Below are 23,997 nucleotides of genomic sequence, written 5' to 3' on the forward strand. Positions count from 1 at the left end.
TACCACAACCCCAGAGAAAATCTGAGTTATTTGGTCGGAGAACGACAGCTGAGAGCGGGCCCCGAGCTAGCAAGATGGTGACGGAGCTGTGCCAGGCAACGAGGGAGACGGAGCTGAAGCCTATGATCCGGCTGAGAGGAAAAGGCGTCCTCGGGAACCCTGGGCCCGTACGACATCCAGCTGATTTGAGACAGCAGCGCTCAGGGTGGCCCAGGGGCCGCTGCAGCTGACAGCTGCCACGGAGAGCTAATGGACCCCCGCCTGCGAGGAATGGCTTGGAGGTGACGGTGTGCCACTGCGAGCGGGGCACGTGGGGCTCGCAAGGCTCGCGGGCGGTTGAGACCGTCAGGTCTGGATAAAGAGATCTTAACAGTGCCGGCGCCACTCCTGCACACCTGAACAAGGGCAAACGACAACATCGCCAAGGCACACGGAACACTGCTCCGGCGACATCTCCTAGACCCTACGGGCTGGACCGCAGGAGTCGGACAGTCAGTCAGCCCGCGTTTATCAGGCCGAATCAGAATACAGCAGGCAGCGGAACGAAGCGTGGCACCGGACGGTTGCAGCAACCAGCAGAAGCCTGCTGAGCCACTAAGGCATCGGAGAGACGTTCTGGTATACAGACACCAGGCAGGCCTGGGACTGCTGCAGCTGACCGTTCGGGGAGCGCAAGATATCAAGGTAGATGAGGGCTGCAGTGTACAAGGACCCAGGGTTGCACAGCAGATACTGCCTCACTTGGACACAAAAGTGCAACGGCTGTAGCAGACCCCTGTGGCCTCACGCTGGAGGGCGTGCATTGCCTTCCACAACCCCAGCCCTATCTTGCTGAACCAGGCGTGCCTGCAACCTTTGTCTGGGCAGGGCGGTACATCAGGCAAAGCGCCGCGAGGCGCAAACAAAACAGCTGTGGCCCATTGCTGCATGTCCCTGGTCCACACACCACCCCGGTTGACCCAAGACCCTAGGAACTACGACGACCTGGGCAGAAGATTAGCGTAACGTAGGGCGCGCTGCCCAGGTACTTCCACAGTACATGCCCATATAAAGTGCACTAAGATTCATCCACAAAGCAGGTGCAAGGAGGGCTGATGCACCGGACTGTCTCCCTCTGACAAACACAGGTGGATCTGTGTGCTGCAGAAACCACTAGGGCATACAATACAGCTGGAGATCTGGCAGGTGGACCTATAAGGGACTAGAGACAGAATCCCCTGGAGGGCTTGCTCACCCACCAGGAAGTACACTGCCTCCAAGTACACTGAGGTATTAACAGTGTGCTCAGCACTATGTGCTCGCGCCTCTGGCAACTAAGAGAAGCTGGGTCATCCGAGTGGCCCGCCAGGTAGTGCGCATAAGGAAGCAACATCAACACGCTGAGGAGCGGATGTGCTCACACATTCAGCAGAGCATAACGAGGGGTCTGGAGCATGGGGACCAGTAAATCAGACAGGTGGAGACAAACAAATGGAAGCTGAGTTTGCGGCCCCAACGACTCCACCACATCTAGGCCCAAGGTGGAACCCTACCGCAACCACAATTATCTGAAGCTGCCAATAGGGCCCAAACTCAACACAAGGCCGGTGGGCAACACCCAGTCTACGGCTCTCCGCCATAGTCACCACGCAACCCAATAGACGATATATCAGCTGAAACGGAGCAGGAACAGTCCAGGAGAAATGCGGCGTGCGGTGAGCTTGGACCTGTGACAAGGGAAAGCTGCAGGCAACCTAGGACTAACACTTGAACCTGCGGCATCCGCGCCGGTGGTGAAGGACTGTCCCCATAGCGTCAACAACAGCACTAAGCACACACCAGCACTGCTAGGACTCTACATAGGCGGCGAAACGAAGGGATAAGAGACAATAACGAGGGCAGGTCCCCATAAAGGGAAGAAGAAATCCACAATCATGAACTCTTTCAACAATGCCACCAAGTCTTGCGAGATGGCTTAGGGGGGTGCCGCGGTCTCACACAGCGAAAGCGACAGGCACAAGCAACAGAGATGACCAGGTGCTAGGGGCTATCGCGGCGCTACAGTCATTTATTGACACAAAAATAGACAAGGTCAAGGCAGACATGCAGCTGATGAGGCGGGACGTGCAGAACCTAACCAAAAGAGTAACGTCAATAGAGTCTGACCTGAAAGAAACCAGCGACACAACACAAGATCTGGAGAAGAGGCTGAAGAAGTTGGAAAGGAGGAACGCCCAGCTGGAGTCACGAGCAGGAGATGCAGAAGGGCAGGCCCGACGCAATAACGTACGGCTACAAGGAATTCCAGAGGGACTTGAAGGCCCGAATCCCACGGAATTCGCAGAGACCTTGCTACTACAAGAAATCAGAGCTGTAAAACTTACACAGGGCTTTGCGGTGGAAAGGGCCCAAAGATCTTTACTGAAATGGCTTCCGCCGGGATCGCACCCTCGCCCGATGATCGAGAGGATCCTTAACTTCCAAGACAGCGAAGTCATATTGAAATATTCAAGAGAAGGGGTTGTGATACAACATGATGACTCCACAGTAGCCATCTACTCAGACTACACGCCCCCCCGTCCAAAGTGCCATGAATTCTTTTGTACCAATCAAAGCCAGAATTTGACAACTAAACATGAAATACATGATGATGTACCCGTCCAGATTAAAAGTGATCTACAAGGGTCGATCCATATTCTTGGAGACTCCGGCTGCGGCCACTATGTGGCTGGAGCATAACAACCTGGACGGCGGAGAAGAATCTGCTGAATGAGTGTAACCAGGAACTTGGAGGTGGTGTAGGCATGGGAAATACGCTATTTGCAGCAAAGGCTTGTTATGAAGTGCTACAATAACAGGGGCTTTAACCCCCGAGGGTTGTTGAACATTAACGTATGACGGGGGTGACGACCTGCCACTTACCTTGGGCTCACAGGTCTAACCCACTCAAAGGTTAGCATCAGCCAGCTGCTGATGCAACTCGACTCACACAAGAAGACCTGGATGGGTCAAGGCGGTGCGGGGCACACAGCAGCAACTCGACTCACACAAGAAGACCCGGATGGGTCAAGGCGGTGCTGGGAGCAAATGTTCTGTTTTTGTAACTGTTTGGGTTTGTTTTGTTGTTTGGAACTTTTTGCATTCTTCACGGAAAATTAGATATGTGGCGGAGTGTGCACTTGTGACAACAGGGTTGCAGTCTTCGGTGGAGGTTGCTCGGGAGGGGAGGAGTGATGGAAGGGTGAATGCTGGGGGAGTAAGGGGCAAAGGAGAGAAGACACTGTGGGACAACTCAACATCATTATGGCTACTAATATCAAGATACTGACGTGGAACGTCCGGGGAATGGGCACATACCTATGCACAAACCGGGTTAAATCCTTCCTAAATAGGAAAAAGGTGTCTATTGCGCTACTACAAGAAACCCATTTAACACAAAGCACTATGGCCACGGTTAAAGAACACTGGGGAGGAAAGGGATATGGAGCAGCCTACTTTAGATACGCACATGGTGTTTTCACATGGATAAGTGCTACGGTTCCCTTTCAACTACTGGAGATGGAGGTAGACCAGGAAGGGATAAATCTAATATTAAGGGGCTACATAGAACAAGTAGCATTATGTATCATTAACTCATATTTTCCTAACCACGGTATCACCAAGCACCTCAACACACTATGTACTAAAATAACCCCACACCAGGAATATGTTTTCATCTGGGGTGGTGATTTTAACTGTGTGAGGGACTTGCACCTGGATAGATCCAGCCCACTGCTTGCCCGGACTGAGACTGCCACGGGAGCGCTGAATGTGCTGCTTGGAAACCTAGATTTGGTAGATGTATGGAGGGAATTGCATCCAAGTGACAGGGGTTATTCCTATTTCTCCTCATCATATGGCTTATACACTAGGATTGACTATCTCTTTGTAGCTAGGGCCCACCTGGCACAGATTGAAGCGGCACAATATCTGGGCAGGTCGCTCTCTGACCATTCCACACTACTGCTACAGTGGTGGATACTAGGTGTTAGGCAGAATTATACGCAGTACCCTTTGGGAACACCACACACAATTAAGACTACAAGTGACAGTACAATTTCACCTTTGGTAGAAGCCTGTACTACACAGTTAAGGTGGTAGCAGTAGCGGACAGCCAGACTTATCTCAAGAGTAAGTGAGCAGGTTCAAATAGTTAAATAAAGGACAGCAATTACTATGATTCAGGCAAACACTGACTCAAGGTTTTCAAGTAAAAGAATATACATTTATTTCACTCTTCAGTTGTATAACAGTACACTATTATAAGCAGTCTAAAAATCACTCTCTTAAAACACCACACCACTTCCCTTAAATTCCAGACAAGTTAAGCTCACAAAATGAAGTGGGAGCAAAATGGCACTCCAGCAATTTAAAAGGGAGGGAAAGACAAAGTTAATAGAAATTAAATCACACCAACAGGTAAGTACTCATGACAATTGAACAAGAGGAACTACAGAGATAGAATCAGGTAGAAAAGGCTTAGGGCGAAAGTCAATGGGTCAAAAGTATTTTGCTCAAGATCACACAGTTCATGGCAGTTCGCAGTAAAGTTTGTGGTGCAGTTTCCGGACGAGGTTGGCTGATACAAAAGTTAGTTCAAAGAGAAGAGAAGGACAAGCCCTCGGATTAGAGAAAGATTTCAAACACTTTCACTGCGGTTGAACGGAATGGACAACCGGATTTGCACAGTACCTTAAAACGGAGAAGGAGCTGTAGGACATTCCTGGTAGTTCCTGCAGGCTCACGGTTCCTGAAGCGGCTGTTGGACTGACAAGAAGTAGGAAGACTGGAGGGTCCTGCACTACCCAGGGAAGAAACCAGCAACAGAGCAACGCAACAAATAAAAGGTGTGCTCCTTAAAACCCACGCAGGGTCTGACCTTCCTGGCTATCCGGCCCACTGTAGCTCTGTACAGCGAATTCGACCAGAGCAGTGATCCTGGCTTGCAGTTTGGGCGAACTGGTTGGTCCCACCAGCTCAAAGGAAGAAGTTTCCTGGCGGATCTTCTCTGTCGTCGGATTCTGAAGATTCGGACCTGCAGCAGGGCTTCACCGAGCGGTTCAGCCGTTGTAGGGGTCATCTTCTCCCACTTCCTCATTGGCTCTTTCGTTCCAGTGGCGACTCTGCCTTTCCAGTATCAGAGACCTGCTTTTTATGCAGTTTTCCCCCATTCATACAGCCTGGCTGTCAATCACACAGCAGGTGGCTGTCCTGGCAAGGACAGTCCCCTCAGCCAATCAAACAGGAGTGCGACTTGGGTTACCAAGGGAACCCCTGGCAGGGGTCCAAAGATCCCTCCCTCACATCCTAACTAGCTAGACTTTCAGGCACCTTAAGGAGGGCTTCTGTGCAGAAGCCCACGAAAAGACAGCGAACAAAGGAGTCATCCTATGTTTGGCGTGCAGAGAAAAACACGAGAAAGACTTTAACAAAAAGAAATGGTGAATAAACCCAGCCGGAGCCAAAGTAAAATGTATTTGGTCAAGCGGGTTTATGTTCGAGGCTAATATAATAGCCTAAAACAATACCACGTTTATATAAGATAATCGCGGTAGAAAAGTTAGGGCAGATACCACTGCCACCAGCCAAGTCTTAATGTAAAAGAAGCAAAACAATGCTCCAAGAGAAACAGACAAAAAGGGATAAGAGTTAACCCTTTCCAATACTCCATGTAAGATGGGGTGTACTGGGTCTGTGGTTTAAAGTGACTAAAGTAAAGTTAATGGCAAATTTACCTTTTCTGGGGGACAGTAGTCAGCCCCAGAAAATGGAGTCGGTGGGAAGTCTCAAAGACAACCCTGTGTCACTGCAATGAAGGTGCTGTGTAACACACATGAAAATATGAGGCCATGGAGTAGGTGAGGCTCCAGTGCTCAAGATCACACAAAAAGTAAAAACACACACAGCAAAACACATGTAAGAGTGGTAAAAAAGGCTCACACTCTTACCAGGTGAGAAAAATAAATCCTAGAAATCCAGCAAAGCCGCTGAGGGACTCAGAAGGTAAGGGAAATTAGGCATTGTGGAGAATTCTCCCTAACACTAGGCCCTAGGCCCCCCATACCACTATGGCGCATGCCCACTGACGCCTTGACCGACCAGGCGTTCAAAGAGCAATTACAAAACAGGTTAGAGGAATACATAGAGAAGAATGTGGGCAGTGTTGCGGAATGGAGCACGATCTGGGAGGCAATGAAGGTAGTGGTGAGGGGGGAGGTTATCGCCAGTGTTGGATGTACCAGGAAAACGCTGAGGTTGGAGCTGGAGAATTGGGAGGAGGAAATAAAGCAGGGGGAGGCACGCACGGGTGGGACTCACAGGGAGGAGTTAGCAGTGGCAAAATTATGACATAGCTGCCAAGACACCTGAGGCTCTCTAAATTCGACTACTCTGTGAAAACCACCAGGGCACACGCGGAGCGGGACAAGCCAAGCAGGCTACTCTTGTGGCTGTGCAGGAGGGAGCACCCGAGGCACCTGACCACTGAATTCAGGAATGAGGCTGGAACTGTTCATAAATCGAAACAAGCGATCATTGACACCTTCAAAGAATTCTACTCCTGCTTGTACAGCCACGAGAGCCAGGTACCCCAGGATGACATACTGGGCACGTTAGAGGAGATAGGACTAGCTAAGCTGGGCATAATACAAAAGTGATGCACTAGAGAGGGAAATCTCAGCCGAGGAGATAACCGATGCAATCAGAACACTAGCTACGAGCAAGACACCAGGGAGTGATGGACTCCCGCCGGAGTTCTTTGAGACATATAAGTCAGTCTTGACCCTGGTCTTGGTCGAAGCGTTCAAAGAAGCCTATGAGAAAGGGGTACTCCCAAAGAGCATGAGGGAAACCTTGGTGATTCCGATCCCCAAACCTGGGAAGCCCATTGACGAGTGTGACTTGTATCGCCTACTGGCAATGCTAAATTATGGTGTCAAGATTTTAACTACTATACTGGTCAAACGGCTAAATCAGGTTATTGGTGACCTAGTACAGAAGGACCAGAACGGTTTTATCCCGGGCCGTAGCACAGCTCTGAATTTGCATAGATTACAATATGTTCTAGCACTGACAACGGACCCTCAGGCACAATACGCCATACTTTCCCTAGACACCATAAAAGCGTTTTACTCGATATACTGGGAATGGTTGCTCGCAGTGTTAAGGGAATTTGGGTTTGGGGAGCAATTCACCAAATGGGTACAGATACTGTACACGGCACCCGTGGCAAGGGCCAAATCCGGGAGGGTGGTGTCACCGGTCTGGGACATACAAAGGGGCACTAGACAGGGATGTCCGCTGTCACCTATGTTGTATGTGCTGGGTTTAGAGCCAATGGCAATTTACCTTCGAAAGAAGTTCCTAGACGCAGGCATTTGGGTAGTGGGAGTAGGACATCTAATTTCGCTGTACGCGGATGATGTTTTATTGTACCTGAGGGATCCGCACCTTAATGTCCCAGTGGTGTTAGATGTGTTAGACAACTATGCAAGGGTGTCTGGAATTTGCTTCAGCAAAGAAAAATCCTTCATATTCCCGATAGCTGGATTGAGGGACACAGGCGAAGAAGACTTACCAAAAATTGGGCTACGGTGCGAACTAGAGTCATTCAAGTACCTAGGGGTGAACATTAGGCACATGCCAGAACAAATGCACGAGAATAACACGGTAGCAGTGGTAAAAGATCTAAGTAAATCCATGAAATTCTGGTCCAGGTTGCTGCTGTCCCTGATGGGTAGGGTGGCTATCACGAAAATGATCATCCTACCATGATTCTTATATTATTTTAGTAACATACACTACTATGTCGGAGCCTCCTTTTTCCTGTTACTGGAAGTACTGCTGCAGGAATTCTTGTGGGGGCGGCTCACCACAAACTGTCACTTACCACCCTGTGCCTGCCTTGGAGGGAGGGGTGCAACTACCAGATTTGCAGAAGTACTACCTAGCGGCCCAAATTAGATTTGTGGCCACATGGCTGTCGGATAAGTCCACATCTGAAACCAGGCTACTGCAAAGACTGGTGGCCCCGGTACGCCTGAAAGAAATATTGTAGGTCCCACTGAGCTGCATGGAGAGTGTCCCTATGGTGGTAAAGATGGGTAGGAAGGTGTGGAGCAGGGCCCTGTCACTACTAAAATGTACTCACCCCTACTCACCTGAGACTCCAATGGCCGCGGATGTCTGCAGGGCCATCACGGACCTGGCAATGGTGAGATACTGGGAGCGGTGTGGTATATACACCTGGGGGGATCTGTGTGGTGACAGAGTCTTCAGGGAGTTTGAATCACTACAAAAGAAAGAAGTGGCACCTGGGGGGCAGTTCCTCTGGTACCAACGGGCTCAGAGGGCGGCAAGGGAGAAATGGGACCGATGGCCTGATGAGCCGGCAGCGAACCCTCTGTTGACCCCAATGCACACCCTGAGGGATGGCTGGTGGCTGGTGTCCAGACTGTATAGCCTACTGACAGACAATCCCAACCCTAAAAGCACTACATTAAAAGAGAGATGCGAAAAAGTCCTGGGAGAGGACATAACCGAGAAGGAATAGGAAAGAGTATTGGCATATCCTACAGAGGTGTCGCGGAATGCTTGTTTTAGGCAGATACAGCTGAACTTACTGTACCGCACATATATGACACCACGTAGGATATCCACGTTCAACAACATCACATGACCACTGTGCCCCTGGTGTGAAATGGGAGACGCGGACCTGATACACATGGTCTGGGGATGGGGACGGGTGCAAAGGTTCTGGGTATGGATTGAACAAGCCTGCAAGAAGGCGCGGTTACTACGATACGAATGGACCCCGAAAGAATGTTTGCTCGGGGCATACCCATGAGTGAGTAAATATAAGCATGTGGTTAAGTTCATGGACATGGTGTGTATATTAGCTAAAACATCTATTGCAATGGCTTGGAAATCTGCTGGAGGCCCACAATACGCACACTGGCACAGGGCGTTTGAACGATGGGCAGAGGCAGAAACTAGAGTGTGGATGGAGGGGGCGCAGAGAACTGGGGCAGAAGGGAGAAATAAATGGGATGCTTGAAAGGCACTGGTCTGGGACATATTCAACCCATCAGATGATAAACCCCCCCGAAGCTTCTCAATCACCTCTAAAATATCTGACTCTGAAATGGTGGATCACCCGACTCACATTCCAGGCCAGCCCGTGTGTCGCCTCTGGACCGATGATAGCGACCACCCCGGGTGAACCCACCACTACAATGTGCACTCACCACGACATTGGAAATGTTACGTTATTTGACAAGTGAAGATAGTTGTTTGTTTGTCTTGGTGCTATTTTGTTGTTGCTAGCGAAATACTGCATATTGAAGGAAACATCCTGTGCAATGCAAGACAGTTGATACATGCAGATCTGTATTTATGTACAAATGCCAATAAAAAGTTTTAAAATAAACAAAATGACACCTAAGGTTTTTACGCTCTTGGCTACTGGGGTGGTGGTGTTGGTGAAGTTTTCATACTCAGGAGGAAGTATTTTTTAGCACGTGGCAAGAAGCAACAACTAGAATCTCTGTTTTTTTCCAAATTAAGGGCCACGGAATCGGCTGTTAGGCAGAATTATATGCAGTACCCTTTGGGAACACCACACACAATTAAGACTACAAGTGACAGTACAAATTCACCTTTGGTAAAGCCTGTACTACACAGTAAAGTGGTAGCGATGGCTGAGCAGCCAGACTTATCTCAAGAGTAAGTGAGCAGTATCAATAGTTACACAAAGGACAGCAATTTCTATGATTCAAACAAACACTGACTCTAGGTTTCTGAGTAAAAGAATGTACATTTATTTACACATCAGTTATATAACATTTCACTAAAGTAAAGCAGTAGAAAAATCACACTCTTAATACACCAGACCACTCCCAATAGATTTTGGACAAGTTAACCTCAAAAAATGTGTGAGCAAAATGGCATTCCAATAATCTAAAAGGGAGGGAAAGACAAAGTTAGACACAAATTGAGCAGCACCAACAGGTAAGTAAGCAGGGCAATTTAGAAAGAGGAACTACAGTGAGGGAATCAAATAAAAAAGGCTGAGGGCCAAAGTTAATAGGACAAAAGTATTTTGCTCAAGATCACACATTTCAGTGTAGTTCGCGGTTAAGTCTTTGCCAAGAGTTCCGGACAGACTTGGTCGGCAGAAAAGTTAGTTTAAAGAGTAGAGAAGGACAAGCCCTCGGATTGGCGAAAGGTTTCACACACCTTCACTGTGGCTGGACGAAACAAACAACCAGGTTCGAACAGTACCTTAAAATGGAGAAGCAGCTGTAGGGTCCTGCACTGCCCAGGGAAGAAACCAGCAGCAGAGCAAAGCAACGAGTAAAAGGTGCGCTCCTTAAAACAAAACCCACGGAGGGTCCGACCTACCTAGCTATCTGGTTCACTGCAGCTCTGCACAGGAAATTTGACCAGAGGAGGGAGGCCTGGCTTGAAGTTTGGATGAACTGGTTGGTCCCACCAGCTCAAGGGGAGAAGATTCCTCGAAGATCTTCCCTGTTGTTGGAGCATGAAGATTCTGACCTGCAGCAGGGCTTCACCGGGAGGTTCAGTCGTTGTAGGGGTCCTCTTCTGTCAGCTCCTCTTTGGTTCTTTCATACCAGTGGCTACTCTGCCTTTCCAGACCCAGAGACCTGCTTTTTATGCAGTTTTCCCCCATTCACACAGCCTGGCTGTCAATCACACAGCAGGATTGCTGTCCTCCCGGGACAGTCACCCCAGCCAATCAGATTAGAGTGCGACATGGGTCTCCAAGGAGACTCTGTGCAGGGAGTCCTAAACCCTTCCCTCACTTCCTGTCCCCCCCAGACATACAGGCGCCCAAGGAATGCTTCTGTGTAGAAGCCCGCGAAAAGACAGTGAACAAAGGGACCAAACCTGGTTTGGCGCGCAGAGAAAAACACGAGAAAGACTTACAAAAAGAAATGGTGACTAAACCCAGCCAAAACTGTATAAAAACGTATATGGTCTAGCGGGTTTAAGTTTGAGGCTACCAAGATAGCCTAAAACAATACCAGGGTTATTAAAGATAACTGTGGTAGGAAAAATAGGGTAGTTACCATTGCCACCAGCCAAGTCTTAATGAAAAGGGAGCAAAACAATGCTCCAAGAGAAACAGACAAAAAGGGATAAGTAGTAACCCTTTCCAGTACTCTATGTAAGATAGCTTGTACTGGGTCTGTGTATTTAAAGATACTAATAAATTCAATGGCAACTTTACATGTTCTGGGAGACAGCAGTCAGTCCCAGAAAATGGAGTCTGAGTTGGGAAGTCTAAAAGACAACCCTGTGTCACTGCACTGAAGGTGCTGTGTAACACAAAGTAAAAAGATGATGCTAGTGGAGTAGGTGAGGCTCCACAGTCTATGAACACACGAACATGTTAAAAACATACAGAAAAACACAGGTAAGAGTGGGAAAAAAGGCTCACACTCTTACCAGGTGAAAAAGTAAAAAATTCTAGAAATCCAGCAAAGCTGCTGAGGGACTCATTAGGTAAGGCAAATTAGCCATTCTGGAGAATTCTCCCTAACCCTCACCCCCGTCCCCCCCAGACTAAGGGACAGGAGGATTTAATCCACTCCTGGATGAATCTCTACCTCTAGTCATTTAAAAACATCCTCGAGAGACCATCAGCATTTTGGTGGGTCATCCTGCTCTGTGCTAAATGGTGAAATCAAACCCTTGCAGGCAGATTGACCATCTTAGAAGTTTTGGTTTCTCCCCTTTCATTTGCATTAACCATCCGAAGGGTTGGTGGTCTGTCTGAATCACAAAAGTAGAACCATACTAGTATGGTCTAAACTTCTTCAAAGACCACACAATGGCAAAGCATTCACGCTCTGTGGTTGCCCACCTTGTTTCTGGTTCCTTCAGTTTCCTACTGATGAAGCAAATGGGGTACTCCCTACCTTTCTCATCCAGTTGACTAAGGACTGCACCTATACCTATATTGGATGCATCTGTCTGCACAATGAAGGGTTGGTGATAATCATGAGCTCTTAGGACTGGAGCTTGACAAAGGGCTTTCTTCAGGTTTTCAAAGGCTTGAGTGCACTCCTCATTCCATCTAACCTTTTTAGGGAATTTCAGAGAGGAGATCACATTCAAGGGAGAAGCTATGGTCCCATAGTTCTCTATGAAATTCCTGTAGTACCCAGTGAGACCTAGGAAAGCTCTCACTTGGGTTTGAGTAGTAGGGGTGGCTCAGTTTTGTACAGCTTGTACTTTGTTAGGCAATGGCCTTATTTTACCTCCCCCTACCTCATGACCAAGGTAGACCACTTTGCTCTGTCCAATTTGACATTTGCTTGCCTGGATGGTCAGATGGGCCCGCTCAAGAGCCTGCAAAACATATCCTAAGTGATCAATATGTTCTTTCCATGTAGGGCTGAACACTGCAATGTCACCCAAGCATGCCATGCAGAAGTTCTCCATCCCATTCATAACTTGATTGACCATCCTTTGGAATGCAGCAAGTGCATTCTTTAGTCCAGAAGGCATAACCTTAAACTGGTAGAGGCCTGCTGGGGTTGAGAATGCGGTTTTCTCATTGACATGGTCTATTATTGCTATTTGCCAATACCCCGAGGTTAGATCAAATGTACTGAGGTACTTGGATGAACCAAGTCTATCCACCAGTTCTTCTGTCCTTGGCAAAGGATAGGCATCAGTCTTAGTGACTGCATTTAGAGCTCTATAGTCCACACAGAATCTCAACTCCTTGGATCCTGCCTTTGGTACTAGACCAACTGGACTAGACCATGGACTTGTAGAGAGCTCTATAACCCCGAGGTCAAGCATCTTGTTGGCCTATCCTTTGATGTGGGATCTCACATGTTTTGTAACCTCTGCTTTTAAAAGGTAAACAGTCACCAGTGAGAATATCATGCTGGCCCCAAGGCGTCAAGCCTGGTGAAAGTGAAAACAGGGAGGCAAACTGATTTAACAGAACTTTGCACTCCTCCTGTTATTCAGATGTCAGATGAGAAGAGAGCTTGACTCCTTCTATTTTCTCATCCAAAGGTCCTACTTCTGGTCTCGAGACATATGCCTTCAAACAGTTGGTGTGAAAGACTCTGGGAGCCTCCTTAGGTCTGCCTAAGTCCACCAAATAGTTCACCTCTCCAGGTTTGGCCACAACCTTGAAGGGTCCTATCCATTTGTCCTTCAAGGCCCTCTGCCTTGTTGGCACCATAACTAATACAAGCTGGTCTTGAGTAAACTCAACCATGTTGGCCTTCTGGACATGCCAATGTTTGACCAGAGTCTGACCTGCTTTCAAGTTATCACTAGCTTCTGGCATCATGTGTGACATTCTCCTCCGGTGACCTATCACATAGTCAGTCACTCTGACTGGCTTGGCTGAAGGAGCACTCTCCAACCCCTCCCTAATCAGGGCCAATGGACCTCTGACTGGATGGCCATAAAGAAGTTCAAAGGGACTGTAACCAACTCCCTCCTGAGGGACTTCTCTATAAGCAAAGAGAAGACATGGCAGTAGAAGGTCCCACTTTCCTTTAAGGTGTTCCTCTAAAGCACCTACAATGCTCTTCACAGTTCGATTAAACCTCTCTACCAGTCCAATTGTCTGTGGATGGTAGGCTGTAAAGAACTTGTAAGTGACACCACAGTTTTTCCACATGGCTTGCATGTAGTGGGACATAAAATTGGATCCCCTGTTGGATATCACTCTCCTTAGGAAACCCTACTCTGGTAAAAATATGAAGTAGAGCCTTAGCCACAGCCTGAGCCGTAACAGTCCTCATAGGTATTGCTTCTGGGTATCTTGTAGCATGGTCTACTACAACCAGGATAAACCTGTTCCCTGAAGATGTGGGAGGCTCAAGGGGACCAACAATGTCAATGCCCACCCTCTCAAAAGGAACTCCCACCACTGGGAGAGGCACCAGGGGTACCGCATTCTTGGCTCTACTCTTGCCAGAGGTTTGGCAAGTGTGACAGCTCCTACAGAATTTGTCAACTTCTGAACCCATCCTAGGCCAGTAGAAGTATAAGGAGAGCCTTTCCTTGGTCTTGTTTTTAAAAAAGCTTGTTTTTATTGTATTTTATTAAAGTAACACATTAGAAACAATTGTGGGACTTGAACATTGTCCCTTTCCCCTCCTTCCCTCCCCCCACCCTCACCTCCCAGCCACCGGCTGATAAATGTTTAACCTGTTATTGGAGTGACATTTGTGCTTGTTCCCTCATGTGAACATGTCCAGGATTCTGATTTTATGTGGGCACCATTGCAGCATGTAGTCACTTTGGAGATATTGTAGCACCGGCCCCCAGTCTGTTTGGAATTTTCAACAGTCCCCTTGTATGTTATACGTAATGCACTCCAATGCTATGAATTGCCAGACTCTCTGCAGCCATTCTATTGTAGCTGGCAGTGATTTCTGTTTCCATCTTTGGGCTATTGTTAGCCAGGCGGCAATCAGGAGGCCAATAAAATTAATCTTCTGGGTCTTCGTCATCGTTCTGTCTCGGGGGTCCCAAAATCTGCCCATCCTTACCTTATGAGATCCACCCCTTCAAACATCTCTTGCATTTAGGTTTTTATTTCCGACCAAAAGCCTTTCAGTTTCGGGCAACCCACCAGATATGTCTCCATGTGCCCTCCTCATCGCAGCCTCGCCAACATACGTTTATTTTCGTGTTGTACATTTGGTGGAGTTTTTCTGGGGAGCAATGCCATTGGATCATTATCTTTGCCCAGGCTTCTCTTCGCCTGGGTCCATTTGGGGATGATTTGCCAGATGTATTCCCATTGGTTTCTCGTGATCTCTCTCCCCAGTGTTGTTTCCCATCTTTTCATATATTGCCGTTTTGTGTCTTCTACTTGGATATTTATGAATTTATACAGTGTTGAAACACATTTATTGTCTCCTGTGTGTGACATAATATATGACTCGAATGGGGTTAGATCTCTCGTTGCCGCCTGTGTTATCCTTGGAGTAGAGAGCCAGTGATGGAGTTGTTCGTATTGGAATCTGTCTTTTTCCGTGAGGCCAAGGAGTGAGCGTCAATCCGTGAATGTTCTAATTTGTTGGTCTTCATGCATGTCTCCCACCTTTGTGCATTGGGAATCTACCCATTTTTTAAACTTATCTTTCTCTGTACCCAGTATGAATTCTGGGTTCTCAAACATCGGTATGAAAGGGGCTGGATTTATTGACAGTGTTTCTTCTTTTTGTCGCTCTATTCCAGATATCGAGGACTGCGCTCGTGTCTCGCTGATCCTGAGGTTTGGGTGCCTGTGTTCGGGGCTGGTCCACAGGAGATGTTGGAGGCTTTTCCTTGCCACAGCCCTGTCTTGTGCCACCCAAATCTTCTCTGATGTGTTGGGTATCCATTCTCTCAGGACCCACAGTTGGGCCGCCTCATAGTATTCCGAAAGTGTGGGAGTGCCATGCCTCCTTCTGACTTAGGTGCAGTGAGTGCTATACTGGAGAGTCTCAGGGTTTTGTTTTGCCAAATATATTTGTTAGTCATTTTGACTAGTGCTTTGAAGAACGTTGGCGGGATTCTGATTCGTAGTGCCTGAAAGTGGTATAATAGTCTGGGAAGTACTGTCATTTTTATTACTGTTATTCTGCCCCATCAGGAAGTCGAGAGAGGGGTCCACTTGTCTAAATCTTTTCTCACTTTAACTAACAGGTGTGGGTAGTTACCTGCGTATAGGCCTTTAATTGTGTTGGTGACAGTGACCCCCCGCTAGTTAATCCCTTCTTCCGCCACTCTGAGTTGTAGTATTCCTGCGCGTTTCTGTATTTCCTGTTTGTCTCCGGCAAGAAACATTAGCTCTGACTTTTGTCTGTTTATCTTCAAGCCTGACACCCAGCCAAATTCTTCTATTGTTTGTATTAGTGTGGGCAGTGTGTCTGCCGGTTCGGCTAGGGCCATCAGCATGTTGTCCTTATAGGCAGCTGTTTTATGTGTTATGCCTCCCATTGTATGCCTTTTCGGGTGTGTTCCTTATTTTCGCCTACAGAGGCTCCAGGAAGATGGCGTAAAGGAGTGGGGAGAGGGGGCACCCCTGTTTGGTGCCTCTTTCAATTCTTATTGTGTCTGAGAGTTCCCCGTTCACTGCGATTCTGGCATTTGGTGTGTTGTAGTTGGCCTGTATCTTATTGAGATAGGTATCTCTGAGGTCGAATTTCTCCAGAGTCCGGAAAAGCATGGACCACTCCACGTGGTCAAATGCTTTTTCGGCGTCTGTTGCCAAGAGAGCGGCTGGGGTGTTTGTGATCCCTACTTTCACTATCAGGTGGGTGATTCTTCTGACGTTGTTGTGCGTTGTTCTGTTAGGGATGAATCCTGATTGGTCCTGGTGTATCAATTTGGTGAGTAGGGGGTGAGTCTATTGGCTAGAATTTTGGTACATAGTTTGGCATCTAAGTTTATTAGATCTAATGGTTGGTATGACCCTGGTGATTCTGGGTTCCTACCTTTCTTATGGAAGACCAATATTTTTGCCTCGTTCATTGATTTAGTGATGTTTGCTGAGCCTTTGAATGTGTTAAAGAGCTCTGTGACGACCAGGCTTAGGATTCCCTTGTAGGTTTTTTAAAAGGTGGCTGAGTAACCGTCTGGGCCTGGGGCTTTGTTTTTTGGCAGACCTCTTATCGCCTTTGCGACTTCCTCTACCGTTATCTGGGCGTTGAATGCTGTTTTCTCATCTGGTGTGATGGTTGGGAGTTTCGTATCTTTTAGATAGTTTATTTGGTCTATCTCTTTCGGTTTGTCTGAAGTATCTAGTTCTTGGTAGTAGTCTCTAAATATTTCTTTTATGGCCTTCGATTGTGTTCTCACTTGGTCATTGCAATCCCTCAGAGCCTGTACTGTTTGCCTTGTTGTTTGCCTTTCAGCTGCCTCGCCAGTAGTTTGTCTGCTTTGTTGGCTTTCATGGCATACCAATGTTTCAAGTGGAGTAGTTGGTTCTCTGCCCTCTTGGTGCAGATCGCCTCTAGCTGCCCCTGTATATGTCTATATGCTCTCTTTAATTTCTGGGTTTGCTTAATTGCCATTTCCTCTCTAAACTTCCCAAAGTTGTTTTCAAGCTCCTCCTCCCATTTACTGGATTGTCTATCTTTCTGTGCTTTAAGAGCGATCAAATATCCCCGCATGACCGCCTTGAAGGGTTCCCATATTGTGGCCTTGGCCAAATCTGAGGTGTTGTTTTAGTTGAAGTATTCTTCTATGTAGCATCTGATTGATTCCTTCATCACTGGGTCCTGCATGACTTCTCTAGGAAGAGTCCATCGCCACAGGTCAGATTGTTTGCAGGTGGTGGGTAGCGAAATCCAAATGGGGGCATGATCTGATAGTGAAATGGTGCCCGTCTCTATCTCCTGAATCTCCCCCAGAAGACTCAACGACGCCCAGATATAGTCGATTCTGGAGCTAGTACCGTACACATGGTAATGGTATGTGAATCCCGGTGTCGGCCTCTAAGTTTCCGCCATACGTCTTCTAGTGCTAGTGTTTGCATGGTGTCCTTTAGTGATTGTGTCGGGGAGCCTTGTGGTGTGAGAATGGGGTTTGATCTGCCTTCTCCTGGATTCCAGGCCATGTTGAAGTCCCCGGCCAGAATCATCTCTTCTTGTGAGAAATTTTCCAATTTGTGCAGAGTGTCTATTAAGAATCCGTCCTGGGCCGTATTGGGGGCGTAAACAGTCGCGAGAGTCAGAGGACGGTTCTCGATTTGAACTTTTACTGCCAAGAATCTCCCCTGCTTGTCTTCCATGGTGTCTCGAATTTGGACGTTAAGGGAGTCGGCGAAAGCTATTAGCACCCCCTTTTCTTTCTTTCCCCCCGTCGTTTGTGTGTATTATCCTGTTATAGCCTTTCAGTCAGATTTTCCCCTTATCCTTTTTCTGTATGTGTGTCTCTTGTAGCATCACTATATCGTATTTCCCCTGTCGTAGTTGGTGCTTGACTTTTTTCCTTTTGAGTGGGGAATTTAATCCTCTGACGTTATGTGTTAGGATTTTCAGCCCCATCCTGTTGTGTGTTCCTCTGAGTTTTGTTGCATCCTTTTTGTTAGATTGCCGTGGATTCTTTGCTGCATGCCGGTGGGTTTCCCTTCCCCCTGCTGTGTTCGCTCCTTGTTCATTCCATTTGAAATTCCCTTCCCCCCATTGTGGTCCCCAACTTCCAACCCCCTCCCCCTCCCTTTCCCTTGTAACTTCCCTGAGGAGGGCTGTGGGCTCTATGATCGCTTGGGCGTATTGCCCTTCGCGCCATGCCCTCTCAATCTCAGGGGTAACTATTGCGTGAGGGGTCCTAAACCTCACTAAATGTCTCTTAGGCTTCACTTGCGATACCAGCTCGCCGCAGCTAAGTGCTGTCAGCAGTCACCTTTTTATTGCTGTGATCTTGATGGAAGTCTGGTGGTCGTTTTTCTTTGTCTACCCGGTGGTTGTGGCCTTTATTTATAACTTGTCAAGTCAGTGACACGTCTCGATTTTGCCTTCACTGTAGACCAGCCTCTTGGGGCCCTTTTCCCCTGGAGTGGCTCCCTGCCATTGATCTGGCTATCCTCCTTCTCTTGTAGATTCATGATCCGTTCTCCCTCCTCACTTGTGGTGATCCTTTGTTGCTTCCCCTCCCACGTGAATAAAAGACCGAAGGGGAATGTCCATTTATATCGTATTTGTTTTGCTGTCAGTTCTTTTGTTATTTGTGACATCTCCCTTCGTTTTTGAAGGGTGGATTGTGCTAAATCTTGATAGAGTTGTATTTCTGTCCCGTTCATTCTGATATGATCCATCGTCCAGGCTTTCCGTAGGATCTGCTCTTTTTGCAGGTATGAAGCCATTGCTATCAAAACGTCTCTGGGGCGGGCTCCTGGTTCTTCCCTACGGCATGGGCCTACTCTATGAATCTAGGATATCTCGGAATACCTGTTGGACTGCTTGTTTGAGGTCTGTGTCTTCCACGGTCTCTGCCATGTTTTTGATTCAGATATTGGATCTGCGTGACCGATTTTCTAAGTCCTCGCATTGGGATTCCAAGTCATGGGAGAGTCTCGCTAATCTCTCCTGCACTTCCGCAAACTGTTGCATTTATTCATCTAGGTTCTGTACCGTCTTCTCTAGAATGTCTGTTCGTTCCTCTAAGTTCCCTATGTCTATTTTCAGCTCCTGAATGGCCTGTTTCATTTCTCCCCTTCATAGTCTCCAATTGGTTGTGCATGGAGGTCATGAATCGTTCTTGGAACTCTTGGAACCATTCTTTTATAACTTCTTTGGTGGTCATGTCTGTGTTGTCTTCCTCCCCACCGTTTCTTCCCCCTTTCTAGTTGTGCGCGGTTAATTTCTGGTTCGTCAGCGAGTTCGTGCCCCAGAGGCGGTCCCAGTTCTATTCTGGTTTCTGCTTGTTGGATGTGGCTTGTGCTTGCCTGCTCCTGGAATTGAACATGTGTGGGTCTCCTGTGTGTTCTTGGGCTGTATGTTTTGGTAGTTTCTCAGCGTGCAACTGTGGCCTTTTACTGATTTACTGTGGGGTGTCGTTCTCCCCGTCTCCTGTCTTCCCTCCCGGGGCAGTTTGTTGCACCCTTACTCTGGGGATTTATTCTGCAAGGGGTTACCTCCTTTGGGTTGGTGCTATTTGGGAGGATAGGCCCTCTGGTGCTAGCGCCCTTTGCTTTCCTCGTAATCAAGCTTGTTTGTAATTGGTAGGGGCTTTTTTTTCACCTTCCGGTGGCTATATGGGGAAGCTTAAGTTGTATCCTTATCTTCACTGGATTTGTGTTTTATTGAGGGGGGGGCGGACCTCTTACGCACTTCTACGAGGTGGTGTGCTAATTGCGTGTATGAGATGCAATGTGGCTTTTAGTGTTCATGGACATCTCTTCTGTACCCTTCTCGTGTTCTTGAGGGAGGCGGGGGAGTAGTACCTTGCCCCCCTCCAACCGCCAGCTGGGGCTTCTGGGTGTATTTGGCATTTATAGCTTGAGTCCCTGGGGGCATTTTTATGGTTGCCCCTATAGCCCTCTTCGCAATTCTCGCTGGCTGATTTATGCTGTGGAGGGGGTGGTGAGTCCTCCCCCCGGCCCTCTGTGTGCACCCCTGGGGTTTTGGCGCTTTTTGGCTTGGTTCACCCCCTGCCCTCTCCTCACCTCTCCTGTGTTTCGCTGTGATTTCTCGTGGGCTCTTGCTAGGCGCTGGGCTGACACCTCCTTTCTCCGTTGTTCAGCGTGGGCCGGCGCCTCCTCTGGGGCAATGTCTGCAGGGCCACTCCTGTGATTCTTCCACTGTCTGCTGCTGTCCGCTCCAATGAATGCTGATGGGGCGCCGGGGAGGAGCGGTCGTCTCGGAGTTCCCGCTGCTTTTCCTTTCTGTGTATCTTCCTATGGCCCTGCGCAGGCCTTCTCGCCCCTCGGGGTCCTCTGGCACTGCGTTTGGAGCGCAGTCTATAGGGCGGTCCCCTCTCCTCCAGCCGCCAGGCGTTCCCCCAGGCAGGCTCGCATCTGGCCGGGATCTCCTATCCGTCTCTGGACCTGCCTGTAAGTGGAGGCTTCCGGCCGCTCCACTGAGAGATGTTTATGGTGAGACGGCTTCGTGTCTTGTCAGACGCAGTGAGTGGGGGTCCAGCTTTTCTGGGATATGTAGCGTGTCTTGCTGGGATAGGGACTGTCCTTCCCCCACTGTGTCATGAACCATCGGACACGTCCTTTCTGGACTTCCTGGTCCCTGAACCATAGGGGCGTGCACTCAGCAGTACTCCCAACATGGCCTCGGAACGCGGAATACTGTTTACCAGTTTCCGTGCCGTATGCATTATGTCCTATAAAGTGGACACGCCCCCGCAGCCCTGCGTGTCTCAACGCTACCACTTGCGGTGGCTAGACGTGTGCTGCCGTAGTTCGCTTGTGTTTTTCCTTTGATTCCTGGTTCCCGGTTCCCCTAAATTCCTGCTCCTTCATTCCCCCTCCATTTGTCCTCCTTGCATCCTGGATCTCCATGCACTCGTCTTCCGTGTGCACTCTTTGCTGCTTTTCTGGATTTCCTCGGACTTCCCGGACATCTGAACGTTCCCAGGACTCGGGACGCTGAAAGCACGCTGGAACCCGAGGACCTGCACTCAGGGTTATACAAGTGTCACACTTCATTCTGTTTATCATTCTGTCTGCCCCTTTCTTCATGTTGTGCGAGCTGTTCTGGGTTCCTCCAGTATGTCGGAACCCGGAATGAGCTGTACCGCTCTAGCGTTTCTGCCGGATCCTAATAGAGTGTTAGCCACACCCTCTGGCGTTCGCCTGGCATATCCGGACTCTTCACAGATTGCAACTCGCGTTGCTTCTCTATTCCAGAGTGGCGTCACGCTCCGTAAATTTGCGCTTTACATCAAGCTTACTTTAACTTTTTGTGCTCTCAGCACTATTGCTGACTACCTTCCTTTTGGTTATATTCTGTTGTATCAGATCACAATCATTCTTTCTGTTTCTTAGACGAACCTGCAGGGTTTTCATCTGTTTGTTATTCAACCCCCACGGGATCCTTTGATTCTGCCGACTTCTTTGGGATTGCCGTTAGGGAATCTACATACGTACATCTTTATACTTGCTTCCACTGGTATTCGTTTTTCTACCCCTGGCACTATTTAAGTTGGTTCTCTGTAAAATAGGACTCTGGATTCTATATGTCGTACAGGAAGAAGTAGGGAGCCTTACCCGGAAGTACAAGAAAACTCGTTTCCATCAGCTTGCCTTGCCAGGCGGTAAGAGAAGCTTTATTGTAGTGCACCTAGATAAAATCTCTCCCCTAATTCTTAAGATTAATCTTTTGTTTGTTTATAGCCCTGAGGGATAAGGTGTCAGCTCCTCAGTCGCTCTAACTTCACCATAAGGAGTAGTCCGCTTATACAGGGGTAAAACCTCTTCCCTGTTTTCTAATCAGCTCTACCAGTTCTTTGCCCGCTCTGGTTCTGACTTATTTTACTTCTCATCTATATATATATTTCTACCTCAGCCTCCAGCCCAAATGACATCCTCACAGAGAAGCCAGTAGAGGAGTCTCATCTTTCAAGCTGTCCCCAGGATTCGACAAACCCTAGCAGCCCAACACAGGGTTTTTTCCCCTTCGGGGGTTTTCCCTGGGGGCTCCTTTACGTCCCGGCTCTTGGAGCAGGGTTGTTCAGGGGTTCCTAGGAGGAACCTTATTCTCTTCATTCAGATCCATTGTACACCTGGGAAAGATCAATCCAAGAGGTGGGTGTAAATCTTGTATGTTGATGCTTATGTTCAATGAGAAGTACAATATCATTGATTAGTTATTACAGCAAGCAACGCCTGATTGGCCAAGAGCTAAATGTCAACATACAAGTATCTTGTTAATCATGGATCAATAGATACAACAGATACAACAGCTGATAGCTGCAGTGCAATCATTGACTGCAGAAGTTCAGACCCTTAAACAAGAAAATCCCAACCTTCGGCAGACTCGGCAGAATCAACAACAGGCAGCTCAATATGCCGCACAACAGGCAGCTTCTAGTCGGATACCCCATTGTTAGGAGGTCCCTCCGGGGCCCTTGCCAGGGGGTCAGTTTGACGGAAACCCGCACAAGATTAAGGAGTTTCTCGACGCCTGCTCTGTGCAGTTTTCGTTTAAAAATGTTTTTTTTCATTCAAGTTCAAGTTCAAGTTTATTTATACATATAGCAAAACAAATGCTTTGTATAACAATTGACAATTCATCACCACTTATAAACACAAGTTAAAAACTCATAATTCATATATATATACAATACAGTTCATTACATAGTCACTCAATACAGCGTAAGATCAGTACAATCTGGTTATAAAAAGCAGTCATAAAATATATCAAATTTAGGTCATCACCACGCAAGAAACGAAGCCATAGGCCTTCAATTTCACTGGGATCATAATGATTGTTGTAGGATTTCATATGTTTCTATCGTACAGAATACAGGCTTTCACATATAATCAATAAATGATGTAGTGTCTCAGTTATTTCATTTCCACATAATCGACACATACACATCGTGCACGGTAGACCCATTTGGGCTCCTTGAGTGTTGAGCGCCACTGATCTATTACATTTGAGTATTAGATATACTCGGACAGTTGGCGGACTTGGATACAAATTGATGTAACCTGGTGTACATGTTCTGGTTATACGCTCTTGGCAATTAAAACCGCTATGCGATTTAGTAGCAACATTGATTAACTGTTGTTCATAACAGATTCCTTTCAGTACTCTTTTCAATGTTAGTTTTATGCTCAGGATGCTATGTTTGCTTTGTATGGGCAATACCCCAATCCAGTTGGAATGTAATTTTTTCAATTTACCCATAATCCCAAACGAGGCAGACCCGTCCAAACTCATTATGGCAGCGACATAAGGTACGATTATGGTATCAACATTCAGGCGGTTTAACTTTTCATAATTTAACACACAGTGACTGATAAAGACATATGACATCCCTAGTAGGTCAAATTCTAAGTAGATCTACTCCACACTGATTGTGGGTGGTAAACGGAATAGTTTGCGTAGTAGACAAGCTTCAAACCGTTCCACCAGCTTAATGATATTGTGTCCCCAAATAATTATTGCATACAATAATATGGCTCGAATTTTAGCTATGTATATGGTTAGTACTGCAGACACAGAATAACCACAATTTCTGCCAATAAAAATACTCAGGGCATTAGTTGCAATAGTGCAACGACTTTGAAGAGATGTCCAATGTGCGTTCCATTTCAAACGGTCATCCACAATAACACCCAAGTACTTATAGCTTTTTACTTGTTCCACCCTTTTGTTATTCAATTGCCACAAATATTTTTTGGCTGTCTTTTTTTGGTGCCATCACTTTCCTCTTATCGATGTAAATATGTAAGCCATTCTTAGAGCAATATTTTCCCAGGGCGTCTAACATATGTTGAAGTCCAGCAGGAGTATAATCTAGCAA

Source organism: Ambystoma mexicanum, chromosome 9 (genome assembly GCF_040938575.1).
Source record: "Ambystoma mexicanum isolate Mex_15411 chromosome 9, UKY_AmexF1_1, whole genome shotgun sequence".
NCBI classification, from domain to species: domain Eukaryota; kingdom Metazoa; phylum Chordata; class Amphibia; order Caudata; family Ambystomatidae; genus Ambystoma; species Ambystoma mexicanum.